The 9469-nt window shown below is 36.7% G+C and overlaps 1 non-coding gene and 1 pseudogene across 1 annotated transcript; one reads left to right on the top strand and one right to left on the bottom strand.

Annotated features, from left to right (window-relative positions):
- Window positions 1–174: 174 nt before the first annotated feature.
- Window positions 175–1715, bottom strand: LOC112506163 (annotated as a pseudogene).
- Window positions 1716–2051: 336 nt separating this feature from the next.
- TRNAN-GUU lies at window positions 2052–2123 on the top strand. The gene has a single exon. It is a non-coding gene; the product is annotated as a tRNA-Asn (tRNA).
- The last annotated feature ends 7346 nt before the right edge of the window (window positions 2124–9469 follow it).

Here is a 9469-nt window from a genome sequence, read left to right as displayed (position 1 = left end):
TGATTAGGGCGCTCAGCGAGTGGCCTATCCTTTTTCAATGAAAGTCGTGGCTATCCTTGGTAAGCCTTCTTTGCTGACAACAAGTTTATGTAACTTGGGTAGAACCTTGTGATTGAGAACTCATTATAAACATATTTCTTTCAATACTTGTACCTTCTAAAACCTATTTCATTCCTATCCAAATAGCCCACTTCGGCAATACGATTCCGCACTTTCAATACCAAGATTGAATTCCCTAACTCTCCARCTTGAAATACACCACTTCGATTGGAATACCATTAATGGCTTTCTAATTCCTTGTTTCGATTCCATTCAACTCAGATTCCATTTGCACATTTTATGATTGAAGATGAAAACAATTTCTTAATTCTTCCATGATACATCCCAATCAAAAGGGGATCATACATTTTAACTAGGCAATTCTTTTTGTTTTTAGTCTCAACATTACACAATTTAACTAGGAAATTCTTTTTGTTTTTAGTCTCATCATTAGACAATCTAGTCTTTGTTTCAAGTATATTTAGAGAAAGAAATACTGTCTCTAAAGCCTCATTTCTATTTATAGTTCATCAGCAGAGAGTTTTTCTAATGTAGACAACGATACCCTTCTTGCTATCATTTCCCCAAAAGTTGACAAACTGGGAGGATATGTAAAAGATATTCTTGGTTTTCCATCACTTTGGAATGTATAAAATAAATATTGTGACGCTTCTTTTCTTATAAGGCCTTTTGTCTTTACCTTTCTTATGTATCGTAATGGACGATTTCATCGGTTATAATTGAAAAAAGGTCAGAAAGAGGTTTTTCAAACAAACAAACAAACGTATTTTTCTTCATATTTTTTTTATTTTTGTCAAGTATTTTGAACTTGAAGTTTTCTTGATTCTGAGACATATAATAAACCCATCTATTGTTATCAAATTCTTCTTCTTCTTCTTCGTCGTAGTCCTCTTCTAGTATGTAGAGGTTGTTCATTTTCTTACTAAAAATCGGGGAAAGTGTTCTGCCTAAATAGTAACACAAGTAATTAAAAATAAAATATGAAAGTAACCGGCCATAGAAATAGACATCAATTCTACCGCAAGGTACCTAAGGTACTTGTTAGATCAAATGTACTTACGAATGGATCGTTTTTTCCGTATCCAAACTAATACCAATCCAATCCATTTCATGAATAAGATGTGAACGATTATCCAACCAAAAAAACTACTTTTTACAAATAGCATCTTGCTGTTATATCGAAACATAGAAATATTGACTAATCTCACTAACATTGAACTTGGGAAAATGAAATGATTGAATAATAGATAAATGAGATTATTCAAGAATACACATTGAATGCTGAGATTATGCATTGAATTTCTGGTAGTAGATCCATAATCAAAGAAGTGTGTGTGAGTATTGCAAAAGAAATGAAACAAAAAATACGGTAGAGCTAAGACAATTATTGTATAAGGTCTACGTAGTGCTAGATGCAAAGGCGTATAATAGATCGATATGAACATTATGAGCTATCCTGTAATAAAACCAGTTGTTGCTGATACCTTCTTCTCAGTTCCTTCTTCTCCTTCTTCCATAACGTGAGATCGGAGAAGGAAGAGATAGGAGGGTCCTATGGAGAATGTSGTCAGAAATCCATAATAGAGTCCGACCACAACGACCAAATTGATTATCTTCATGCGTAAGGATACTAGATTACCTAGTAGAAATGATTTCAAAAATCATCAAGACCTCCCTTTTTTCTTTTCTATTGCAATTTTTGGATTATTATATGATGATTTTGAAACTTTCCATATATAGAAAATAAATAGAAAGAGATAGAAATGAAATGACGTATGTTCTATCAATGACACCAAAAGGATATTAAATGAATGGAATTGGGATATGGATGGAATATAATGAAATAGAGCCACTTTGAGATTTCTTATGATATGAGGCATGGAAGGGAGCCACTACGAAGAAGTTCTGGGAGTTTTGAAGGAAGCTTTAAGCTCATATTGGTCATGAGTTGAGAATGGAATGCAACTCTATGAGATCGAGTCTCCCGATCTTCCTCAGTAGCTCAGTGGTAGAGCGGTCGGCTGTTAACCAATTGGTCGTAGGTTTGAATCCTACTTGAGGAGATTTGAAAATCACCATCAACACCTCAGTGTAGGCCTAGGATACTTTTTTTTTTCCATAGCCCTGGGGCTATTTACAAGTATCCAATTAAGAATACTCAGATGTACTAGTACTAGTAGTGCATTAAAGAATCAGTCATCGATTCTCCAGAGAGGCCACCATTACCACAAGAAAACATATTAATGAAGAGGAATGCATTTTTGTTATGCTACTAATACTTTTACTTGTTCTGATATTCTGCCCCATTTTCGATGAGAAAGAGTTATGAGCGCGCAAAACAAAAAATACGCTGATGGGGGAAGGGCATACTATATGTAATGCTTCACTCATTTACAATAAATAATAAATAAAAAGGCCATGCCATTTCGACAAAAGACCCACACCCAAGTTCCATAAATTTTAGTTCGCTATTCCGATCACGAATTTTAACCCCTAGACAAAGGCCCTTCCCTTTTGGGCTGGTTGTGGACAAGGAGGGATTCAAACCCCGACACTGTGGTTCATAGCCACGTGCTCGAATCCTCTAAGCTACAGGCTCCACTCTTTCTCCACTGGATCTGTTCCCGGGAGTACCCTAAAAAAGGAACCTTTGCTCTCCCCGGCCATTTCGGCTTAAGATGTCAAAGCGCCTTTATCTCTATAAAAACGACACGTACGGAGGTGTGAAGTGGGAGAGAAGGGATGTCATAATTTGGGTTTTGAATAAGATGACCTTTTTATCTTGCATTTTTTTCATATTGAAAAAGTATGAAAAACAGGAGGTGTGAAGTTTTTTTTATCATCCTGGCGTCGAACTATTTTTTGCAGGTCCTCCTCTAAAGTATCTTCACCATAGTGGAGTTTAACCACCAAGTTTGGGTTGGATTGGTGTGGTTCCTCTACGCATAAGACACCAGAATATCGTACCATAAAAGAAGAAAGGCATGTGATAATTAGTTATTGCAAGGCCCCAATTCTTGATTGGAGGGACACCAAAGGACTCTGCCCTTCCATCCCTTGGATAGATAGAGAGGGAGGACATGGCCTTTGTTTTTTCATGTTGTCAAAGAGTTGAACAATGGTTTTTTCGTGTTGTTAAAGAGTTGAACAATGATAATAGATGGCAACTGCCCAATCAAATTGATTGGGTCATGTAGGAGCAAGGCTCAAGTCTACCGGTCTGTTTGGATGCCTCAGTTGCATACATCACTACAATTCCACTTGACACCTATCGTAATGATAAATGGCTCGTTTTGCTATGACCTTTTCTTGAATTCTCAAAACTTCTGTCTCTCCATACCCGCAACGACAGAGAACATGCCACTCTCTCGGTTGTGCCCCAGAGGCTCTAGGGAAGTCAGAATAGGAGAACACTCATCATGGGGTTGGCTTCCTACTTAGATGCTTTAGTAGTTATCCGCATGCTTTTGCTTCTGTTTAATACATAATGACTGAAGCTAATTTGATTGGTTAATCCGATTAGTTAATCGATGGTCGGCAAGTATGATGGTCCTAATGATGATTCGACATGTATTTCATGTATATCTCACTGGTGGATTTAAAAAACCTCGTGAATTAACTTAGGTTACAAGTGCAGTTCTGGGTGTATTGACTACATCTTTTGGTGTAACTGGTTATTCCTTACATTCGTGTACCTAAAACTATTCCTGTAATAGGATCCCCTTTGGTAGAATTATTGTGCAGAAGTGCTAGTGTGGGACAACCCATGTTGACTCGTTTTTATAGTTTACACACTTTTGTATTGCCGCTTCTTACTACCGTATTTAAGTTAATGCACTTCCCAATGATACGTAAACAAGGTATTTCTGGTCCATCAGAGAGAAGATATATCATAGATATTTTTAATTCATCATTTATCACATGGGTGTGACACTCCCAAACACCGCATTTGCATATAACACATATTTCGTTTAAAAAATATACAGTTTACACCACATTGGTCCCACTAGTACAATGATTCTTATATGTACAAATCTACATATGAAAAATTCCAAAATAAAATCCATGCACTAACATATGTATAATAACATGTATCATCGAAAATAGGCAATCATCATGCTGATCTCCAAAAGCAGATATCATATAAGGAAAATATTACATTTCCCCTTCTCCTTAATATCTCTTGACTTCGCAGTTCCCGCATTGCACATTTTTGAAACACATAATGAGAGTTAGACCAGAAGTCTAGTGTATAATACCCGTGTTCCGTTAACTCGTAAAAATTAAGTTTAAGTGAATTTTTGGTAGAATTGTGCATAACATATTTGTACCCTATGTTATACCAACTTGTACCTCAAACTAGTTTTGTGCCAAAAGTTAAGTTTATACCTATTTTGGTAGAAAGTTGAGAATCTAATTTGAAGGGTTAAAACCGCCAAATAGTTAAACTTTATATATATATATATATATATATGTGTGCATGGAATGTAGAATGAGAAGCGGTGATGAACCACCTACTTCTCTCGTCTCATTCTCTCAATTTCCATTCTCTCTAAATTTTACGTCAAGTTACTAAGGGGATCGAGTTAACAAATATATATTCGGAATCCACTTTCCGAATCCTTTTTCAAAGTATAAATTTCATTCATTTTTATTATGGTGTTTATGTTAGGGTTCTTAAGACCGGTTAATAAATTATGTTTATGTCTAAGTTTACAGATTGATATCATTAAAATTATGATATATTTCACGCTTAGAATGCTAGGATTGGTTAAATTGATAGAGGAATTAAAAGGGTAGATTATAGTTTCATTATGGTTAGATTGTGGGTGTATGTTTAACCGCACACAAATTGTTCGATTAAATGTCGAAAAGAGTAAAAATGCATGATTAAGATTACGTTAGCGACCATTAGACTTGTTTTACTGTTTAGTATGTTGAAGTATGTTTATAACATGTAAATATAGCGAATCATGATAGTTGAATTATAAAAGTTAGTCGGGAATTGCGGAATCGAATTTTACCGACAATGCAACTCCAGTACTTTGACAGTGTATAACTCACAAACCGTAAGTCGGAATAACCTCGTATTTTGCAGTTAGAAAGACCTTACTGTATCCTACAACTTTCATGAAGCGTCTAAAATCCAGTTAAGGCTCTAAGTGGCTCGAAACAATGTGTTTTCAGGGCTGTTTACACTGTATTCGGGATTAATTTGCAGTTTTGTAAAATTCATATAAAATAGATGGATGATCCAAATGAGATGATTTCAAAACCAATAGACTCGAATGATACCAACCTACAACTTTCATTTATACAATATAATCTGTCTCTAAGTAGTATAAAAATGCTTAGAAATAAGAGGGATAGAAGCGGTTGGATCGAAATAGAATAAGGCTAAGTTTCACGTTTGTGTTTTCAATTCGTATTCAGCTGTCCTTCTTGAAATCTACATTGTTTAAGTACATTAAGACTTAAGTAATTTTATTAGAATAGATATATTATGGTTTCTCTGCCTTGCAAATAGTAACCCGTTTATAAATTCGTTAGGCACGCGAACAAATCAAACTTGATCATGAATTTCCGTTTGATCATGCGTTAATTGTCAAATTCGGTTAAGGTACGGATTTCATATCTCACTTGACACGAGGATAACCATTTGTATAAGACTTCCTAATCCGAATATATTGGTTCCAAATTCTCATTGTGCTCATGAATTGCTATTGAACTTTTGTTTACTTTTGAAATATGATGTACATTCTTATTTGGAACATGGATCATTTTTATCATTTGACATGTTTGATTTCATCTATTGTGAACCATTTTACTATAGACTCAATGTTTGGGGTAACGATGTTGAGATGTTTCCATGGTGGCTAAAACGATCATGATGTCCTCATTTTTATAGTCCTTAAAGGTGGACTTGATTATGTACCGGTCGAATAAAGGGCGTATGGATCGATCCTCGGAACCGTTATCGGATAATAAATTGTGGCCGTGGTTAAATCCACGGGGAGGATTGTTGTGTTGTGCTCACACCCCTTTCCTCACTTATGGCTGAATGGACTGATCATCCTTTGGGAACAACGCGTCCTTGTGATGCGGTTTGGTCTTCGGACCCTTGACATGCTTTCAGGGCATTTTCACTTTCTTTTGAATTATCACTTAGCGTTATAAATTGTTTTTGAACTTGTTATCTCATATTCATTGTTTAGTTATATTATTATCCGTTCACTGTGCATTAAGCTCAGCCGAGATTTTCTTGTCCTCGGCAGGTAGATGTCTTAGCAGGGATTTTGGGATGAGAGCTACAGAGATGACAATATTGAAGATAACCCATTACATCATACTTTTGCTAACATTTGATGACTAATGTAGATATACTGGTATTTTGGGACCATATTTTGAGACACGTTATCTTCGTTTGTGGTTATGTATTTATCTTTTGAAAAGTTTTATTAGATGCTCTGTTTTATATAATGCATTGTTTTTTTAAAACCACTTGTGGCATCTCCCATCTTTAACCACGCAGGATGTGGGTGTTACAAGTTGTGGTATCAGAGCTATAGGTTATGATCCCATAGTACAATTTAGGTTTGATCTGTAAGGAATGGGTAGAACTAAGATAGGACTATCTTAAGCCTTATACATGTTAACTATTTGGAATCTAGTATGTATACTTGGTCAAATCCCAAACTGTCCGTTATTTATTGGCGATCAAATTCGGGAGGTTACTTTACTACCAATGAAAATGGATCACTTCGAGATCATCCTTGGCATGGATTGATTGTCTAAACATCGAGTGACCATCGACTGCAAATCCAAACAAATCATCTTCGGTGACATCAATGAACTCGAATATGTGTTCCAAGGTGTTTCACCTGAGAAGGGGACTCCTGTTATCTCAAAAGTAAATGTTAAAGCAATGGTATGGCAAGGATGTGAAGGGTTTCTAGCTTCACTACAAGATCCCGAAGAGGTATGCCTTAAACTTGAAGATATTCTTGCTGTTAATCAATTTCAAAGATGTCTTTCTAGATGAACTTCCAGGAGTTCCTCCAGAAAAGGAAATTGAATTTACAATTGATCTTGTTCCGGGAGCTGCTCCTATCTTAAAGGCTCCGTATTGTATGATTCCAACCGAAATGAAAGAACTTAAGGAACAACTTGAAGATCTTTCATATTCGTGGTTTTATTCAACCCAATGTATCTCCATGGGGTGCACCAGTCCTATTCGTTAAAAACAAAGACTGATCGATGCAGTTATGAAATGACTATCGTGAACTAAATCGGATCACGGTATGTAATAAATACCATTTACCCTATATAGACGATCGCTTCGATCAACTCCAAGGAGCAAAATATTTTTCAAAGATTGACTTAAGGTATGGATATCACCAACTCTGGATCAGAGATCAAGATATTCCTAAGACTGTATTCCGTACTCGATATGGTCATTACAAATTCATTGTTATGCCATTCGGGTTAACTAATGCTTCAGCAGTTTTTATGGATCTTATGAACCGGGCTTTCAAAGATTATTTAGACGACTTTGTTATCGTTTTTATTGAAGATATTTTCATATATTCAAAGTCGAAAGAAGATCACGAAACTCACTTGCGTATTACTTTAGAAACTCTTCCAAATAAAAAGTTGTACGCATAGTTTTTTCAAATGTGAATTTTGGTTGCATCAAGTGGCATTTTTGGGACACATTATATCCGGCGAAGGCATTAAAGTCGATCCTGCAAAGGTTGAGGTTATCACAAACTTGCCAAAACCAACAAATGTTTTTGAAGTCCGAAGTTTCCTAGGTCTGGCAGGTTACTATCGACGGTTTGTCGAAAACGTTTCCTGGATCACGCTCCCTATGACTAAACTTCTTCGAAAAGAATTTAAATTTGTTTGGGGTGAAGAACATGAAAAGAGTTTTGAAGAACTGAGACAAAGATTGAGTACAACACATGTTCTTGCATTGCCATCTAGGTCAGGAGGTTTTCAGGTTTATAGTGATGCTTCTAAAAGTGGTCTTGGTTGTATTCTAATGCAGCATGGCAAAATGGTTGCGTATGGCTCTCGTCAGCTCAAACCTTATGAAGTAAACTACCTTACTCATGATTTGAATTGGCAGCAGTCATTTTTGCACTCAAAATATGGCGTCACTATTTGTACAGAGAGACTTGTGATATTTTTACCGATCACAAAAGCTTAAAGTATATTTTCACGCAAAAAGAGTTGAATATGCGTCAACGACGGTGACTCGAACTTCTTAAGGACTACGGTGTCCGAATTCAATATCATCCAGGCAAAGCCAATGTAGTCGCCGATGCTCTTAGCCGTAAAAGCATTGGTAATGTATCATCTTTGACCGTTCAATCCCGTATTGCTTCAGATCTAGAACGTATGGGTATCTCTTTGTGTTATCGTGGTGGAAATGAACTTTTGGCTAGTCTCACGGTTGAACCAATTCTTGTATCTCGAATCAAAGAGGCTCAACAAGAGGATGGAGAACTTTGGGCTATCTTACAAAAGGCTAAAAATGATTCGCAGTCCAATTTTCGAGTTGATGATAAAGGTATTATGTGGTTCTCTAATCGACTTTGTGTACCCGACAATCCCAAACTCAAAGAAGCAGTTATGAGTGAAGCTCATAATTCATTGTTCTCAATTCATCCCCGGATCCACTAAGATGTATCGAGATCTAAAACAGTACTTTTGGTGGAACAATATGAAATGAGATATAGCAGAATATGTGGCAAAATGTCTTACTTGCCAGAAAGTGAAGATTGAATATCAATGGGCTAGCGGATTGTTACAACCATTAGAGATTCTAGTTTGGAAATGGGAGCATATCTCTATGGATTTTGTAACAGGACTGCCGAAAACTCAAAGACGACATGATGCTATATGGGTAGTAGTTGACCATTTGACAAAATCGGCTCATTTCCTATCTATACAGGAGACGTACCCTATTAGTAAACTGTTCGATCTATTCCAGCGAGAAATTGTGAGGTTGCATGGCACGCCAGTTTCTATCACATCTGACCGAGATCCGCGATTCACTTCTCGATTCTGGAAAACTCTTCACCAGGCTTGGGGTACGCGATTGACTATGAGTTCAGCTTTTCATCCACAAACAGATGGTCAGACTGAACGAACTATTCAAACTATAGAAGATATGTTACGGGCTTGTGCTCTTGAGTGGTCTGGTGGTTGGAACGAGTCTCTATATCTTGTGGAGTTCGCGTATAACAATAGTTGGCAAGCTAGTATAGGCATGGCCCCGTACGAAGCTTTATACGGTCGGAAATGTAGAACACCAATATGTTGGAATGAAGTGGGGGAGAGAGCTATTGAAGGACCCGTACTTGTAAGGATTACTACTGAACAAGTCGAGATCGCAAGATAG

This window comes from Cynara cardunculus, assembly GCF_001531365.2.
Source record: "Cynara cardunculus var. scolymus isolate 2C chromosome LG 2, CcrdV1, whole genome shotgun sequence".
Taxonomy (NCBI): domain Eukaryota; kingdom Viridiplantae; phylum Streptophyta; class Magnoliopsida; order Asterales; family Asteraceae; genus Cynara; species Cynara cardunculus.
The sequence above is the reverse complement of the archived record's forward strand: the minus strand, read 5'-3'. Positions and strand labels throughout refer to the sequence as shown.